Here is a 20,459-nt window from a genome sequence, read left to right as displayed (position 1 = left end):
GGTCACTCCATTCCTATACCACAAGATAAGGATGACCTGCAGAGATGCTTAGGATTATTCAACTTCCTAGCAACCTACAACCCAAATTTCTCAGATAAAGGTATCCCACATAGGGGAGCTTTTGAAGAAAGATGCACCATTCCTCTGTCAAGATGATGATCAACATACATTTAATGCACTAAAGCAGGCACTCTCAGCCGAATCGTGTCTACAGTACCATGACCCACAGAAAACGATAATGCTAGAGGTAGATGCCTCACTGAAACGCCTTGGAGTGTGCCTCCTGCAGGGCAGCAAACGAGCAGCATTTGGATCTAACAGTCTATCACGTGTCCAGGCAGTCTACTCAAGCATCGAATATGAGACACTAGGAAATGTTTGTGGATGTGGTGCCAATCAAGCAGGCTGCTTTGTCCTGGTTGGTGTCATGCTTGCGTGTTGTGGGAACTGCACTCATCCAGGTTCCTCACACATCTGTTCGGTAAGGAATTCACTTTCACTACGATCTACAGGGTTCTAAAAATGATTTGGAGGTAGCTGCTTACCAGTGCACCACATCCCTTCCAGAGATTACTAATAAAGATCTAAGGTTACAATTGCAACATCAGGTACAAACCTGGCAACCAGGTGGTTCTATCAAATGGTCTGAGCAAACTGACTAATCCTGGAAAGATACAGGACACATCACTCGACTTCCAGATCAACAAGGTATGCACTGATTTAGAAGATGGCTATAATATCCACCTGATGTGTTTTGGTGCAAATGAAAAGAACTCCAGAGAGAGAGAGATTTCCCAAGACCCAGTACTCAGAACCCTGTGGCAGACCACCATTGATGGTTGCCCAGAAGCCATCAAGGAGATACACACAGACCTGGGGACATAGTGGCAATATTGGGATGAGATTGGCATATTGAATGGAATGCTGTTCATGGACTGCAGGGTACTGATTCCAGCAATGTTTTGCTCAGGCTTACTTATTCAGCTTCACAAGGACTATATGGGGATTGAGAAGACAAGATGCCATGCTTGTGAATCAGTATTCTGGCCAGGCATTAGCAAAGTTATCGACCACGCTGTAAAAGCTTATGACATTTGCCAAGAACACCAAGCTAAACAATAGAAGGAGCCACTCCAGCCACACAATAGTCTTCCCTCTCTATGAACCAAACTAATGACGGACCTGTTCATGTCATAAGGAGGGCTACCTACTTGTATCTGATTACCATTCCAAATATCCGATCATTCAAAGACTCAGGGATACACCAAGTGCAGCAGTGATCAGCACTGCAAATGCTATTTTCAGTCTTTTTGGTGCCCCGATGGAAGTCGTATCAAACAGTGGTCCACAGTACAGTGGAAAAGCCTTCCAAGACATGTGCAGGAAATGATCTATCAATCATAACATCATGTTCCAAGCCATCACCTCATGGAGTCATCTTTGATCGTGGACCAACTGCAACAAAGGCAGAACAGGGTGTAGGAGACTCATGATAAACATGCAAGTGCAGAACTACCTCTAGTCCATGTCAGCCAAAAGGTGAGAATCTTATACCCACAGGAACAAATGTGGACACTGACAGAAGTGCCAAAAGTTTGCAGGAAACCATGATCCTGCAAGGTGATCTACATCAAGAAGCAATAAGCTTCTGACAGAGAAAGCTCTGTCAGCCATGCACCAGGTAATCCACAGTATTGCCTATATGCGAACACATGCTTTGCCAATGAAGGGGTGGCAAATACCAAACAAACGACTTTGAGACATGAAGGCAGCCATTCCAAACCCAAAATCAGGCCAAGAAAACAGATAGTTCAAAATCACAGCCACACATAGCTGTTACCAGGTCTGCTGCAGGCTAGCACATTTCCAAGAATATGAAATGTAGCTAGCTCCTTGGAGAGTAGTCATTTTAAGTGCTGTTCTTTTAGGTTGTAAAGTTTTATGTTAAGTAGTGTTTACAGTTTCTTAAAAGTAAGAACTTGTTGTAGTGATAGCTATAGGCGTTTAGTGCAACTAATGTTGGAGAATGTGTTAAATAAATAGGTGTTGTCTGATAAGATATGAATTTGCAAATTATATGTACTAGAATACTACACCATCTGGATGTAACATTGATGCGATTTTTCTACTCCACAAGAAATACCTATTTTTAAAATTCATTTACAGGATGTGGGCTTCATTGGCTGGGCCAGCATTTGTTGCCCATCCCTAGTTGCCCTTGAGAAGGTGGTGGTGAGCTGCCTTCTTGAACTGCTGCAGTCCATGTGGTGTAGGTACACCCACAGTGCTATTAGGGAGGGAGTTCCAGGATTTTGACCCAGCGACAGTGAAGGGACGGTGATATATTTCCAAGTCAGGATGGTGAGTGACTTGGAGGGGAACTTCCACGTGGTGGCATTGCCATATATCTGCTGCCCTTGTCCTTTCAAATGGTAGTGGTCATGGGTTTGGAAAGTGCTGCCCAAGGAGCGTTGGTGAGTTTCTGCAGTGCATCTTACAGATGGTACACACTGCTGCCACTGTTTGTCAGTAGTGGAGGGAGTGAATGTTGGAGAAGGGGTGACAATCATGTGGGCTGCTTTGTCCTGCATGGTGTCAATCTTCTTGAGTGTTGTTGGAGCTGCACTCATCCAGGCAGTGGGAAGTATTCCACTACCCTCCTGACTTGTGCCTTGTAGATGGTGGACAGGCTATGGGGAGTCAGGAGGTGAGTTAATTGCCGCAGGATTCCTAGCCTCTCACCTGCTCTTGTAGCCATAGTATTTATATGACTAGTCCAGTTCAGTCTATGGTCAATGGTAACCCCCAGGATGCTGATAGTGTGGAATTCCGTGATGGTAACGCCATTGAATGTCAAGGGGCGATGGTTATATTCTCTCTTGTTGGAGATGGTCATTGCCTGGCACTTGTGTGGTGTGAATATTACTTGCCACTCATCAGCCCAAGCCTGGATATTGTCCAGTTCTTGCTGCATTTGGACATGGACTGCTTCAGTATCTGTGGAGTCGCAAATGGTGTTGAACATTGTGCAATCATCACCAAACATCCCCAATTCTAACCTTATGATGGAAGGAATGTCATTGATGAAGCAGCTGAATATGGTTGGGCCGAGAACACTGCCCTGAGGAACTCCTGCAGTGATGTCCTGGAACTGAGACTGTTGACCTCCAACAGCACAACCATCTTCCTTTGTGCTAAGTGTGACTCCAATCAGTGGAGAGTTTTCCCCCTGATTCCCATTGACTGCAGTTTTGCTGGGCCTTTGATGCCACACTCAGTCAAATTCTGGCTTGATGTTAAGGGCAATCACTCTCACCTCACCTCTGGAGTTTAGCTTTTCTGTCCTTGTTTGAAGCAAGGCTGCATTGAGATCAGAATTTGAGTGACCCTGGCAGAACCCAAACTGAGCGGCAGTGAGCAGGTTATTCCTAAGCAACTGCTGCTTGATTGCACTTTTGATGATCGCTTCCATCACTTTACTGATGATTGAGAGTAGACTGATGGGCCGGTAATTGGCTGGGTTGGATTTGTTCTGCTTTTTGTGTACGGGACATGCCTGAGCAATTTTCCACATTGCCAGGTAGATGTCTGTGTTGTAGCTGTACTGGAACAGCTTGGTGAGGGGCACAGCAAGTTCTGGAGCACAAGTCTTCAGTACTATTACTGAAATATTGTCAAGGCTCATAGTCTTTGCAGTATTCAGTGCCTTCAGCCGTTTCTTGATATCGCGTGGAGTGAATTGAATTGGCTGAAGACTGTCATCTGTGATGCTGGGGACCTCTCAAGGAGGCTGAGATGGATCATCCACTCGGCACTTCTGGCAGAAGATAGTTGTAAATGCTTCAGCCTTATCTTTTGAGTTGTTTAATTGTCCACCACCATTCATGACTGGATGTGGTAGGACTGCAGAGCTTAGATCTGATCTGTTGGTTATGGAATCGCTTATTTCTATCTATTACATGCTGTTTATGCTAGTTGGTGTGCTGACACCTCAGTTTTAGATATGCCTGGCTCTGGTCCTGGCATGCCCTCCTGCACTCTTCATTGAACCAGGGTAAAATTCTGCTGCTGCTGATGGCCCACGGTGCCTCATGGATGCCCAGTCTTGAATTGTTATATCTGTTTGAATCTACCCCATTTAACATGGCGGTAGTGCCACACTACACGATGGAGGGTATTTTCAATGTAAAGATGTGACTTTGTCTCCACAAGGACTGTGTGGTATTCTATCTTACCAATACTGTCATGGACAGATGCAGCACCGGCAGGCAGGTTTCTGAAGATGAGTTCAAGTATGTTTTTCCTCTTGTTGGTTCCTTCACCACCTCCCGCAGATCCGGTTTAGCAGCTATGTCCTTTAGGACTCAGCCAGCTCGGTCTATGGTGGTGTTACAAAGCCACTCTTGGTGATGGACACTGAAGTCTCCCACCCAGAGTACATTCTGTGTCCTTGCTGCCCTCAATGCCTCCTCCAAGTGGGGGGGGGGGGGGGGTGGGGTACGTGGTAATCAGCAGGAGGTTTCCTTGCCTATGTTTGACCTGATGCCATGAGACTTCATGGGAGCTAGAACCGATGTTGAAGACTCCCAGGGCAACTCCCTCCTGAATGTATACCAGTGTGCTGCCTCCTGCTTCTGTACATAGCAGTGTTAAATTGCATTGATCCTCTATATTCAAGGGGAGTGGGATGGTGTGATGCTGGAGTTAAACAAAGTGATTTCAATATATGTTTATGTGTATGTACACATCACGGCTGGAAGTGACGTAATGATCCATGTGGTGTCGCCATGATGTCCAGCTAGAAGCAAATGTAAGAACAATCTCTCAATAAAGCACCTAGTACAACATGTACGCTGACTTTTCAACTGAGTATGTATTGATCAAAGCACACATAATGCAACAGAAACCTTGGTTTGCAGATTTGAATGGTCAGTTGGATTATTCAGGCCTCAGGACCAAGCTTCGGAGGGAAGGCAAGTGCCTTCACAACAGAGGGTGGAATTGGGCCCCTCGACCCAGGGGTTGGGGTTCCCACCTACCTGGTCCTGCGATCTCTCCCAGATCATCTCCTGGCTGCCTAGAGGCAAAACCTGAAAATCAGGCTGACTTCCTGGGGGAGGAACCTGTAGAGGCAATGGTCACACTCTGTGGAACCTCCCACAACCCCCCAACTCCACAGTGCAATGGCAAGTAAAAACTCCCTCAGACTGACAGAAACGTAGACCAACTGACAGACAGAGACAAGTCAGAGATCCCCTCCCCCACTCCTAGCATGATGATAAGTGAAGAATCCCCCAGACAAGGAGGAGAGACAGATGGAGGCAGGCAGAGAAAGACAGGCAGACTGACTGAGGGATGTCAGTAGAGGAGGCAGAAAGTCAGCAGCCCGGATCCAATGGGGTGCATGCAGGTGAAACAGAGTGTTAGTCACTGGTAATGGGAGGATGTGGAGCCTAGGCAAGGGAGATCTAAACTTCCTGGTTGAGGACCCAGAGGTGCAGTCTAGTCCCACAAGGAAAACTTCAAACTTACCTGGACCTAGTTGTAGCTGCCAGTGTGGTTGCTAAGGGAGCATTACATTCTTCTGTGTTAAGATGACATTGGGCACCTATTAACATAATAGGACTCTGATTCATATAGGTTTCTTCACTTCTTTCAAACTGCCCCTGCCCACTCTCAATTGTAGGCGGGGTGCAGGGTGGAAGATAATTTTCCCCATTGGAGTAAGTTTTCTAGAAGTTCAAACAAAATAGTTTAAGTTTATTGAACACTTTATGTAGAAGGGACTATCTGATGTATTAGTTGTACCTGGATGATTGGGTTTATTAGACTTCCTGATGGTAAACTAAAGGAAGAAAATTTCCCCATGTACTTTAGGTGCTAAAGGGCTTCCAATGTGGCCACAATGGGGGTCTTAAGCTGCAATAACAGTTTACCCTACCTCATCTTAGTAAAGGAGTTGAAGCTTGTGCTAGAATTGGCCACCCCAAGAATGGTCAAAGTCTGATTGCCAATTAAATTGCCTATTAGTTCTCATTAAAGAGATTGCATATTATTTTGGTGGTTAGCACTTCAATTAATGGCCTTTCCTAACAACAACCAGCTGAACAGTAGTAAGCTTGGCCTAAATAGCCAAGTGGTTATGGTACTGGGTTTGTAACCCCCAGATCAAGAGTTCATATCTCACAATGGCAAACTATGAAACAATGTAACTTCATCTGAAACAGATGGAAACAGGTTTACTCAAAAAGAGTATCAAGAGTTCAAATCTCCCAATGGCAAACTATGAAACAATGTAACTTCATCTGAAACAGATGGAAACAGGTTTACTCAAAAGAGTATCAAGAGTTCAAATCTCACTATGGCAAACTATGAAACGATGTAACCTCATCTGTATAAACAGATGGAAACGTGTTAAGCTTGGCCTAAATAGCCAAGTGGTTATGGCACTGGGTTTGTAACCCCAAGATCAAGAGTTCAAATCTCACAATGGCGAACAATGTGACTTCATCTGAAACAGATGGAAACAGGTTTGTACTCGAAAGAGTTCAACTCTCACAATGGCAAACTATGAAACAATGTAACTTCATCTGAAACAGATGGAAATGCGTTTGTACTCAAAAGAGCTGAACAGCAGTAAAGCTTGGCCTAAATAGCCAAGTGGTTATGGTACTGGGTTTGTAACCCTAAAATCAAGAGTTCAAATCTCACAATGGCAAAACTATGAAACAATGTAACTTCATTTGAAACAGATGGAAATGGATCTGTACTCAAAAGAGTTACTATTCCATTGAAGTTAGACTGGTCTGCTTGCACCTAATTGTTGCCTGATGGTGAAAGTTAAAATTACCTTTCATTGTTTCATAACTGCATTAGGAACTGAAGATTTCAAAAATATTTTAGGCTTGGCCTAAATAGCCAAGTGGTTATGGTACTGGGTTTGTAACCCCAAGATCAAGAGTTCAAATCTCACAATGGCAAACTATGAAACAATGTAACTTCATCTGAAACAGATGGAAACAGGTTTACTCAAAAGAGTATCAAGAGTTCAAATCTCACAATGGCAAACTATGAAACAATGTAACTTCAGATGGAAATGGGTTTGTACTCAAAAGAGCTGAACAGCAGTAAACAAATTGTTGGCTGAGAAGTTCTAACCTTTTTGAAAGGCAGGCTCATCATTTACTGTTCACTTGTTCCTAGTGAAATACTTACTGCAAGAAGACTTTTGAGACACATTGGGAGTCTTTCTGGGACACCTCATCAAGACTTTGCCAAAGTTCTGTTAACATTTTTTCCTGAAAATTCCCTGAGGACTTCACCTAAAGAGAGTGACTGCTCTGCTCCTCTTATGTTTGAAGACCTTACAGGAGCCACCAGGAGGAAGGGACTGCATGGTGATAGGGCTCTTACTGTGGGATAAAAACAAAAAACTGCGGATGTTGGAAATCCAAAACAAAAACAGAATTACCTGGAAAAACTCAGCAGATCTGGCAGCATCGGCGGAGAAGAAAAGAGTTGACGTTTTGAGTCCTCATGACCCTTCGACAGAACTGGTTCTGTCGAAGGGTCATGAGGACTCGAAACGTCAACTCTTTTCTTCTCCGCCGATGCTGCCAGACCTGCTGAGTTTTTCCAGGTAATTCTGGTTTTCTCTTACTGTGGGTCCTGATTGGTCTGGACGAGGAATCAGAGGAGGAGTTGAGGATAGGCAGAGCCGCATTTGCTGCTGTGAGAAAGAGGAACAGGAGGACATGGTGGGCTTATTCCCTCCCTCCTCCCCTCCCCCTCCTCCCCTCCCTCCCTCCCCCGAGAGTATTGGACATTCCTTCTCCTCTGTATCAGGACCTGAACTGCAGCACCCAGGAGGCATTCATAAACATTCCACTGTGTGTCCGCCAGTGCATTCCATACCTTCAGCTGTACTGGGTGCATGGAGGTTACCCAGATTACTCCATGAAAATTGCTTCTAATCAGCGCTTGTGTGTGAAACATACAGATATCAGTTTTAGCCCTAAGGCACCTGTTAATCACTGCAATCATCAATTAGCTCCAAAATTGCAGACTAAATCCGGCCTTTCAAACAGCATCTTGTCTGCACAGCATCCACACAGTGTCAGTTTTCAGCCTTTCATTAAAATAATCCCTTGTAGAATACATTTTCTTTTTCAATAAATTTGACTTGATACAGTGTCCATGTGCTCCAAAATGAATTTGAATTCAATGTTACAAATCATGGCACTATTTCACAGCCTGAGAGCATATTCACTCTTATTTACCCCTGGTAAACAGAAGTCACCCCCAACAGGAAAAAGTTTGATAAGGCCTCCATTGAAGCCTCCAAGTAATACAGGCAGTGACGCTCCAGCATAAGAAATTTGTGCTGTCTGCTCATCTCTGTGCTTGTGGCATGCAGCTCAAAGCTGAAGGCACTGCTGAGTGGCTGCACTCTCAGCATGGAGCCCAGGTTCAAACAAGGCTAGCACCAATTAAAACTAGCCTGCACTTTGTAAAACCAGCCTGCATAATTAAAAAAACGCTGCAGCTGCTGGAAGTGGCTGAGAAAGACTTTCTGAGCAGGATGAAACCAGAGCAATGAAACAACAACAACAACAGCCTTTTACTTTAACATGAGAAACATCCCAAGGCAGACCAGAGAAAGGGCTCCTGATTGTTCGGATGCATCACTGGAGGCCTCAGTGCAGGAAATGAAAAGGAGGAGAGATCTCAACTTTCTGCAGGAGGTCCACCAGACATGCACTGAAAAGCAGAAGGAACAGATAGCCATGGAGGCCAATGCCAGGAATCTGGCCCAAGCACTTGGAAGCAGTGACGGAACATGCTCCTTAGCCTCATATGAGTGGTCAAGGTTAGTGAATGAAGCTTCAGATGTAATTGCCTGCCAACTGCACCACACTGCTCAATGCATGATACCCCATTCACGCACCCATCAGCAATCTTTAGCAATCAGGACTCATGCCTAACATTAGTATGCTGCACCGCACCCTCACTCATCTACCACTTCTGCAAGCCTCACACTCACATTTCACAGCTTCCATAAAAATTCAGCTATGACAAACGCATCACCCAAATACATTGCAACACTCACTAACACTCTTCTCTCTCTTCTGCAAGACAAGATTGCACATAAAACCGCAGGGAACAATGAAGAGTCGGCGAGGGTCAGGGATGGTTGCATTTCCTCAACTTGTTCGAGGAGATGGAGCTTGGCATTACTGCCACAGCCATCACTGAAGCTGTGGTAGCTGGCATCACTAAAACAATTGAAGGTGACAGTGTGTCTCTGACTCATGCACCTTTGAAATCCTACTTCACCCTCATCCCACAACCTGGTATGATGTGTGATTCCTAGCACAAAGGAAGATGGTTGTGGTTGTTGAAGGTCAGTCATCTTAGCTGCAGGACATCACAGTAGGAGTTCATCAGGAAAGTGTTCTAGGCCGAACCATCTTCAGCTGCTTCATCAATGACCTTTCTTCTATCATAAGGTCAGAATTAGGGATGTTCACTGATGATTGGACAATGTTCAGCACCATTCACAACTCCTCAGATACGGAAGCAGTCCATGTCCAAATGCAGCAAGACCTGGACAATATCCAGGCTTGGGCTGACAAGTGGCAAGTAACATTCATGCCACACAAGAGTTAGGCAATGACAAGAGAGAATCCAACCATCACCCCTTGATGTTCAATGGCATTACCAGCAAAGAATCCCCCACTATCAACATTCTGGGGGTTACCATTGACCAGGAACTGATCTGGACTAGCCATATAAATACCATGTCTACAAGAGCAGGTCAGAGGTAGGGATCATGCTACAAATAAATCACCTCCTGACTCTCTAGAGCCTGCCCACCATCTATAAGACATGAGTCAGGAATGTGATGGATTACTCCCCACTTGCCTGGATGAGTGCCGCTCCTACAACACTGAAGAAGCTGGACACCAGGACAAAGCAGTCTGCTTGATTGGCACCACATCCACAAACATTCAGAGCCTCCACCACCGATGCACAGTAGCAGCAGTGTGCACCATCTACAAGGTACACTGCAGGAATTCACCATGGTTCCTTCGACAGCACCTTCCAAACCCATGGCCACTACCATCTAGAAGGACAAGGGCAGCAGATAAATGGGAACACTACCACCTGGGAGTTCCTCTCCAAGTCGCTCACCATCCTGACCTGGAAATATATCGCCGTTCCTTCACTGTCGCTGGGTCAAAACCCTGGAACTCACTTCCTAACAGCACTGTGAGTGTACTTGCACCACATGGACTGCAGCAGTTCAAGAAGGCAGCTCACCACCATCTTCTCCAGGGCAACTAGGGATGGGCAATAAATGCTGGCCCAGCCAGCATAGCCCACACCCCGTAAATGAATTTTTAAAAATGTACATGCTACAGATCGTATAACTAAGCATCACTTTCTTTCCACTCACCTCTCTTCCATCACACCAACCTCCCCCTCTGAATTTATGCATGCAGGCACCCAAGAACTGTTACCTGGCCAGTCAGTGGTGCCTGAGGATTAAGATCCAGAAGAAGAGAAGGCCTGAGGAAGAATCACCATCAATTTAGCTGACGCTCACAGCCATCATTTGAGATCCTGACACTGTGCTTACCTTTGAGGAAAGTAGAGGGGCAGAATCAGTATGTGGTGAGTGGACTGAAGCAAGGGCAATGGGAAAAGGATAATGCACGTTGCAGTTCTCTGGAGGGTGAAGTTGCAGACAAGGACACCATTGATGACTTTGATGAGGCAATGTACGGGAATAAAGGTTAATGGACATGCTCACAGAAATGTTTGGAGCATTTGGTAGACCTGCCAAAGAGCCTGGTGTCACTGTCAATGAGCATAGAGGAGCCTGACTGCAATTTGGCACAGGGTTTCATGTAGAACTCCATCCCTGCGTGGAAATAACGGTGGTGAATTCCAAAGCATCACTTGGGGACCGAGCTGTGCTGTAGCATCGAGTGGCCAATGCCCTAGCTTCCATAGCGGTACAGACAGAAATCATCTTATGTCTGAGTTCTGCAGTGGAAACTCAGATTGACTAAGGTCATGAGATCTCTGCTCATTGCCATAAGGACTCAGACTGCTGCCATCATGGCTGCAGGTAGCAGTGGCTCAAAGGAGCTTGCAAGATGTTAGAGCAGCCCAGCAACCTGTGTCCCATCTGGTTACAAGGGTTGCTGAGGGTCTGCTTGGGGGCTGTAGCAGTGGTTCCATGGTGCATGATCCTCCTGTCCTCTCTCATGATGACAGTATTCACGTTCCCACCACTGCCAATCTGCTAATGCCTTGGCTGATGCATGTCAGTCAGCCAGCCCAGACCACTACCATCCATGCCGACATGGTGCAGTCCAAATTCAGGCCCTTACGGTCCTGAGTGTCTTGAGAATGTCCTCAAGGCTTGTACAGATGTGGCAGAAGTAAATATCCACATGGTAACCACATTATGTCAATCTTGTTATTTTTCACCTATAAAATTAAAACACACCTACCAATAGACAAAGGTGAATAGATTTGGCACTTTTCCAAGCAAAGAAATAATACAGTAGTGGGTCAAAATTCAATAACTGCTGAAAATGGACACAGGAATCACAATGCGAGGTTAACCCATGCCTATTCCTTCCAATGCAGGCAGCACACAAACTTTGTGCTGCCTGTTCAATTAATTGACTTCTGCATGCAGGCTAGTGCTAATTTATCTGTTGGATGGCTGCATGCCCCATGTGGCACCCAAGTTTGAGTGTGGCTAGTACCACTTAAAGCTAGCCTGCACTACTTAAAGGCACTTCCTGTGGGGGAGATGCATTCTGGCTGCAAGCATGTGCTGGAAGTGGCAGGGCAAGAGTGTCTAACCAGCAGCAACAGCAAACATAACATTAAAAAGGTGCAGGCTGCACTCTGTGGTTCTCTGATCCACTCTCACATACTTAGCACTACACTAAGCCCCACACATATCTCACAGCTTTCACTCACTGCCAGCTATGATAACCATGATAACGGCATCATCCAAACATATTGAACCACACTCATTAACACACTACCCTCTCTCTTATAGGACAAGGTGGTGCATATGTGCAGGCAGCAGGAAGCAGGGTTATGAACTGCACTATTTTGGAGAAGTCTCCTGCTTCTGTCTGGGAGAAGGCTGATGCAAAGAGGTTCGTGGCCACGGTCACTTTTTGTTTCTCATTTGTTAAAGGCATTGGCAATGTTGTCCTCAACTTACTCTGAGGCTGCCAGCCCCCTTGCAAGAGGTGGCAGATTTCAGTGAGCATCTCCTTTGTAAAATAAAGATGTTGTGTACACACTGTTCCCAGCTTAGGTTGAGGTAGGAAAATTGCTCCTTGGAGACACTGAGGGGCTATGGCCTGCTGCTGAGAACCCTTCTCTCCTTGCCCCTCCGGCTTGCTATTCAAGCAGTTTGTCCTCCTCTGATGGCATCTACTCATTCTCCATGACTTGCTAGAGGTCAAGCAGGATTGAAACTGTAGTATAAAGGGTTAACAGAATGGATATGCTAATCTACGAGCAGATGAAGATGTGGCACTGACATCAGGCAGTCGCGTGTGAGACACTGTAGGGAGCAGACGGGCAGCCCTGAGGGGAATTGTGCCTCCCCTGTAACTTATTATGTACATACTGTAAATAGTGTAAATAAACTAGTTTTAAATAGATACCCTGATAACCTTGCGGCTCTTGCTTGCTAGAATTCTGGCTTAGCATATTCTACAACACAAACTACCACACCCATGACTGAAACCAAGTGGCCTGGGCAAAATCCATGAACTTAAAACCAAGGCCATGTGCCACACCACCATCTGCAGTCTTGATCAACTTTAAATAACACCAAATACTTCAATTACCTCAACAGCAACCAGTAGAAATCATTCAGTAACTAACCTGAAAATAATTGATAATTCCTTTAAATAATGCTGTTGAGGGGAGTCTTTTCAGCTGCTGAGTACATGTTCAACTGTGTGAGGTTAAGGCAGGACTTTGGCTGCAGCTTTGAGGCCAAAAACAGCATTGTTGGCCTCAAATCACCATCACACAATGACTGACTTCACAATTGGCCTACTTTGCATATTTCCGGCACATGTTCCCAGTGCCCGCACTATCAATCTCACAAAAACAGACGGTGGCCGGCCCTCATCAGAAGAGTACACATACGATGTGGATGCCATTTTAGACCTTTTAAGGCACCCATGATACAGGGGTTACATACCAAAGTTTTACAGCCTACGAGTAAATTTGATGCTGCTCTTTGAATTGAAATGTGAAGAGAAAGCATGTAAAATTAATCACATAGTCCAGGCTGCTGTGGCAACAAACTAATAAAGTTGTATATGTAGGGCAGGATGCAACATTGTTCTGAAAAGTGTGGAAGTTATAATTAAACGCTCTGTATTTTTATTACCCACTATATTTGGCATCAGGAAACCAGTGCTTGCAAAATAAGTACATCCGTGATAAGTCATCACACCTTACATATATGCACTGGAAAATGAAGAACCATTTAAACTTCGTACCAGGGTCAAAAGAACTTAAAAATCCCTAGGGGGAAGAATAGGCCGCTATGCCAAATAAACCAGCTGCTTTTTAACTGCACTCAATCACCTCACCAAAGGGCAGATTTACTTCCTGAGTGAAGTCAATGAAAATTAAAATGATTCCGAAATGGACTATTGCCAAAATTTGTATGGTAGCCAGGTGGTAAGTTCTTGACTTACCTCGTAAAAAAACCTTGCATTTGAATGGTGTCTTCCTAACCTTAGGATATCACAAAGCACTTTATAGTCAATGAACCACTGTCGTAATTTAGGGAAGACAGTAGTCAATTTATGCCATTAACGTCCTGCAAAACAACAATTAAATACATGACCAAATAATTTGTTTTTGTGTTAGATGAGGGGTAAACATTTTCAGGGATGAACTGCATGCTCTTTTTTAAACAATGCTATAGAATCTTTTACATTCACCTGGGAGTGTAGATGGGGCTTTGATTTCATATTACAGATGAGACAGTACCGTCAACTGTTCAGCCCTCTCCCAGTGCTGCATTGAAGTGTCATCTAGGTCTTGTGCTCAAGTCTTTGAAGAAACCTACAATTTCCTGACTCAGAGATGAGAGTGCTACCACTGATCCATATTGAACTTGTGAATATTTCTCAATCCTGCCACTTGAACCCATTAACATAGTCTGCACCAAGGGACGTCCCTAATATTCACACAGCTGCATGGATTAAATTTTCCCTCTTAGGCTTTTGGGCAGCTGACCAGTGGAGCTCACTATCTAGCCACTTGACACACTGAGCTCAAGGCAGAAATTCACTCGCTCCATTCGTCTGCAAATTCAAGGGGCCAAGGTGACTTTATGAGTAAGTACTCCTGACCTCAAGGACGGGGGAATTGGAGTGGCCATAGCTGTTTTTTTTTTTGGATCCCCAAGGGCACGCCCAGCCTGATAAGAATAATCCAAAACTTTCCTGTTAGTTCCTCCTTGGCCAGGCTGCCAGCTGCTGCTGGTCACAGCATGCGCGAAGCAGGCTCAGTAACAAAATTAGCATTGGGGTTCAACTGACATCATTAGAAGAGGCCTCAAAATCTAATAGCTTTAGCCTTTGGGTGTAAATAGTTCTTCCCAAATTTCCTTCTTAAATTTACCTTCTCAAATATTAAACAAAAACAAAAATTGCTGAAAAAACTCAGCAGGTCTGGCAGCATCTGTGGAGAGAAAGACAGAGTTACCGTTTCGAGTTTGTATGACTCTTCATCAGAACACAAATTCTCAAATATTAACTTGTACAACTGGGCATTTGACTATTCACTGTAATGAACAATTCAATGCAACAGTTTTAACATTTCCCTTCTTAATGTTAAGTACTTAATAATGTAAGGAACATATCTTTTTATTTCTGTTGGACTGTTGTAAGAAACATATCTTTTTATTTTCTTTTGATCTGTGGATTGGAATTGCATGTCCACTGGAACAGGATGAGAGATATATACAATGATGCAGCCCTGGAACAGAGTGTGCCATGAAAGACAGGATGGTGCTGGAAGGGAGCCCTGGACCAAGGGAGCTGCCTGGCAACATTGCTTAATTAATTAACCTGACCAGGTTTTGTGTAAGAAGCCGTACAGCAAAATAGCTCCTAGCATGAAAGGAACAAGACCTAAAACCTCTTTCTCCTGTGTGTGGAAGGTTCTAGTAATCCTACAACAGAAAGCTCCTGGCTTGCAAAGAGAAGACATTTAAAATCTCTCCCTAACCTACTCTCTCTATGAAGAAACCGCTGTAAAAAGGAAAAGGGGAAAACCACTGTTAGAGACATTGAAAAGCAAGTTCTCAACCAGTGAACTAAATACTGAAAGTGCTGGAATATCACCTCGTACCATCAACAAGAACTGAAAGGAATTTGGAAGATATCGATCAAGATCAATCCATCGAATCCTGTACTCCTGAATTGGCGCTATTGAAGTGTTTTATCCCACCCTTAAAATCCATGTTTTATGTGTCTAGTGTGTCTATGTGTATAGGGATTTAAGAAGGGGGAAGAGTTTAAGTTATAGTGTTAGAAGTTAGCAGTTAATATTTCTTTCTTTTGCCACCAGTTAAAGACAATTTGTTCAAGAAACAGCTATTTACTTAATAAGCTTACAAACCTGGGGCTCGTATTTAATATAAATTAAACAGGTAAAATTGGGGCAGTCTGATGGTTTGATCAAATTTTTTCACATTTGTCGCAGTTTGGGGAGCAGTGGAGCTTGACATTGCAGCGCACTATTCCCAGTGAGTCATGACAATAAGCTCAGTTGGAAGTCTCCAGGCCCATAAAAAGATAAAACTAAATTTCCAAAATCTTTCTTATAACTTATGTTTCTCAAACCAACACCTTGTCCTTCTAGCCTTTCTATTATTAAGTGACTGTAACTGCATACAGCACTCCTGGGGTATGGCCAGTATTTGATGCAGCAATAGTATAATTTCTTCGGTTTCATATCCTATCCCTCTGTAGCTTCTTTAGATTTTTAAACTTTTTTTCCATTTGTTTATTCTTGGGATATGGTTATTGCTGGCAAAACCAGCATTGACTGTCCAGCCCTAGTTGCCCTTAAGGAGATGATGGTTGTTCTTTTTGAATAGCTGCAGGCCGTGTGATGTAGATATCTCCCACAATGCTGTTACTTAAATTGTTCCAGGATTTTGACCCTGCAACAATGAAGAACAACTATATTTGTCTTAGTTGGGATGGTATGAAGATAATGGTAATCCCAACTAATGCAGGGAGAGAATTGTTGGAGAATTATCCATTATGATCTTTCAATTTATTCCCTCATCAACATAACTTGCCACTATTGTTTTATACTTATTCACACTGGCTGTGTCTGCTGCATATTAAAGTAATGGCTTAAGTAATCAATATCTGGGGGATTACTTCATTTTTGTCTCTAATTTTGGTGCCATCTGCAAAATTGGAAGTGTTGCAAATGACATTCTCATGTAAAGTATCAATATATTAAAAATAGTGAACGATGGAGTTCTGGGTAGTCAAATTGAAGTCATGTTTTATAAAGTAGGCAGCGAATTTTGCAGTGAAACTATAATGTATTGCACCTTGCAATGGCTTTTATAAATGAAGACAAAGGAGACAATAATAGACTCTTTCATAAATTGTCAACATAGCCGCTGACATTGTGGGCTGACTTTTTATTTCCAACTTTACCATGACCCAACTTCCACTGACAAGCCCCAAGCTGGAGGTGGGCTGGGATGGTGTCTTTCGGTGCCAATTGGCATTAACAGATACAATGACTGGATCTATAAACTGATCATTGCCAAAAACACTGAAATTGTACCTACTCTTCTGATTTGTACAAGATGAGCTAGATGATCATGCTATTTATTTCACTCACCTGGATATTTTCACTGAGATAGGGGTTGTTTCAGATGAGTACAGTGTGCAAACAGAATTCAAACAGTGCATTTGATTCCTTCACTTCAAAATGTTAAAGCCTGAAATGAAACAGATTTCATGGAGATAATCGGTTTCTGCAGAATCCGTGAGGGGAAACTCTGTGTGCCTTTTTCTATTGGCCCTGTGCTTAATAAGAACCAGAATGAGAAACAGCACTCCCGACTGCAATGTCAGTATTTTTGGCACTAATTCCTGGCACACACATACATGCACACACAAATCTGTCCTTTTTATGCTCAGCCCTGCTGTCATTGTGCAGAGGCACCTGTAACCTTTCCCCCCCTCCCCCCCGCCCCCCCACCCCTGGAGTGTCTGATGCATTGTGCTATGCCTCAAAATGTTGGCAAGCATTCTACTACTGGCAGTTAGCTAACACAAGCAGCACTGCACATTAATTTAAACCCAGAAAGGTCAAACACTAGGTGAAGTGAAACTGTTGTTTGCATATGCTGATAGTCTACCAATACAGAGTACACGCACTTTTGATTAAAGTGTTAAAATTGCTAAAATTTGGTGATTAATCGCTAGCATAATTGTTTTGCTACTTTCACATTTTTGTAGACTCTTTCTCTCCCCGTTTTTGTTTTTAAACCTGTTCACGAACACAACTGACAGCAGTGATGTGAGCATAGAATATTTTCCAACTCTTAAATCATAAGTGACATAGACCAGATGTGATGTAGTACTCCCTTTACATTACCCTTGTAATATGTCAGAATACCAGCCCTCAGAAGAGCGCTCCCTAATGCACTCATGTGACTTGTTTCTTCCTCATGTCATATATCCTTATGACCTTCTTGAGTGACGAAGCCTAGTCAATGTCAAGTTGTACAAAATTATAGGCGGTATTATGTTATCAATTTATGTCTATTGAGAGTTGTGTCAAGACTGCCTAAACTCATTTCATTGAAGAACTGTAACTGAAATCAAAGAGGAAACTCTTTGATTTGATTAGTATAGATGTAGTTAAAGCCCATGTGCCAGCAGTAACTGTTGTAAGGTTGTGTGTTGTCTCATGAAGAGGTGTAGAACAATAACTGTTTATTAACAACACATAGCATACAAGATACATTCCCGACGAGGTGCTACCTTCATGCCGACTTCTACAAGACTCACTATTACACTCTGCTGCTCCCATGTGACTCTCTACATTATAATGGGGGTGGTACTGTTTCCCCAGTCACACATTAACCCTTACACTCCTGAACACCCTAATACTACTCCTACATCCAAGTATTTATCCAAATGTATGAACAATAATATTTGCATGCTACCCCATCTCCTGCAAGTCTCTGACTTTACAGAATTAGATGGTCTGGAGGCTTTACGACTCTTCCAGATCTCGTTCTTTTCAAGTTTGCAGGAGTGGTAACTGCTTTGGGTTGACTTTGTAGTCTGGAATTGAAGTTGTATTTGGTGTTTCAAATACTCTGGTGTCAACATCTGGTTCACTTCTTGTGCTCCTTAGTGTTTTATTTTTCTCTGAGAACAATCTGTCTTCCTTGCTCCAATACAATGGGCTTATCCTTCTCCTTCAAGAGGGAATGTTCACTCCATTCATTCATAGAGTGGACTCACATTTTCTTTTTTGATGGGGTCCACCATGTTCATCCTGGAAGTTGAAGGTTTACCTCCCTTTTATTTGTATGTCCCTCATCCTGAGCTCAATCTGCAGTTTGGCTTCTAAAGCTGCACCCTGATTCCTCATGTGCACTTGTGGCTCTCTGAGTTCTGTCTTGGTGAGTTGGTGGTTGCTTCTTCCCTGCTCTAGGATCGAGCTTATGTTCTACATGTGAACTTGAAGATCCAGCTTCTTTGCTGTAGTTTTTCCTGGTTTCGTGACAGTGACTGTTTGACTCTGAAGTTCAGGCTCAACATTTTGCTACTGCTGCTTCTCCTCTGTATATTCTGTTTTTAAGTATGTTGGTACTTGTCTGGAGGTTTGGCTGGTCTGACCGAAGGAGAGCGTTTTCTGCCATCTGAAAAGGAACTGCAATATCTTCCTTTGCAAAGAGTGAGGACAATTCCAAACTGAAGTCCCAGTCAAGATCATCATGGGTGAACCTCTTGGGAGTCTCCAATTTAGTGTAGCTGACCGCAATGGATGTTTTGATGTCTTCTGCCATTTTGAGGAGGTCGAGGGCAACATAGGCATCTCTGCTCAGGAGAGAAAGTGGTTAATAGTAGATGACATACAGTATTTCGATTATTTGCTGTTGTCATACCAGAGTGGCTCTTGAACCATGTCTGTGACTGGTAGTTGGATTCCTCTGGTAGAATACAATGGTGTGTCTGTCATTCGTAGCCAGATGTCTTTTAGCCATGGTTCCTGATTTGAAAGGATCATCACACTGGCTCTTGTCTCTAACTTGAAATTTAGCCATTCACAGATATGTCAGCATTCCAAAATGTGAACCTGGAATCTTTAATTTCTCCTAAGAAGCATTGTTGGACTTCTTTTTGGTGTGGCTCATCTATCTCATGTGCTTGTTTGGGAGTTTCCACACATCTCAATATATTGGACTTACACATCTTTCTAAAGCATCCCAAGCAGTTGCACTGAAAGCACTGCAAAGTGATTGCTGGACACTGCTCATGTCTGTGAGTTCTATTGACGCCACAGCGTTGACATGGTTTGTCAACATCTTGTGTTTTGCTTGGATATTGTTTTCTTTGACCTGGAGACTCCTTGTTGCTTTGTGTGCTGGACTTTTGGAGTTGCTCTGTACCACTGTGTAACTTCACCACACAAAATGGATCGGTTTTGCTGGCAAACTTTCAATTGTCTGATGATTTGAATGGCATTTTCCAAAGTCAGATCTTCTTTAGATTAGAATACTATTACACACCAGATTACCACAGTATCACCGGCCACTCCCATTACTACTTGGTATGTTATGAGCTCTGACTTAAGATCACCATAGTAACAGCTTTCAGACAATCAGCGTAACTCATTTATGAAAGAGTCTACAGGTTCCCTGGGCTTATGGACTCTCTTGTTAAATGCTGCTTGTTCCAAAATGTTATTGTTACTCAGGTTAAAGTAGGTGTCAAAGGGCTTCATGACCTCTTCAAAATTATTGGAAAGCTCATTTATTCCTTGCCTGGTTTTGGAATCATATTCTTAAGATTGAATTTTTCTTTTACAGGATGGAAGAACTTGGCTTTACCTGTACATTCGGATGCTGACCTGGGATTTTTTTCATAAAGATCATAAGTTCACCTTGGAACTGTCAACAAGCAAGCCTCTTCCAATAAATCACCTGCCCTTTTTGGTGTTTGAGGAAGATCTGGTTGTTTGTTTAAGCTGCAATCACTTTAATTGATGGGGAAAAAGCTGAAGAAAAGCAAAGGCTAGTAACTTGCTGGAAATCACATGGCAGAGAGAAAAAAAAACAGATTTTGAAACTGCTGGTTGAAGGCATCCTTGTTGGGGAGCAAGCTGAG

This window comes from Carcharodon carcharias, chromosome 11, assembly GCF_017639515.1.
Source record: "Carcharodon carcharias isolate sCarCar2 chromosome 11, sCarCar2.pri, whole genome shotgun sequence".
In the NCBI taxonomy this organism is placed as follows: Eukaryota; Metazoa; Chordata; class Chondrichthyes; order Lamniformes; family Lamnidae; genus Carcharodon; species Carcharodon carcharias.
The sequence above is the reverse complement of the archived record's forward strand: the minus strand, read 5'-3'. Positions refer to the sequence as shown.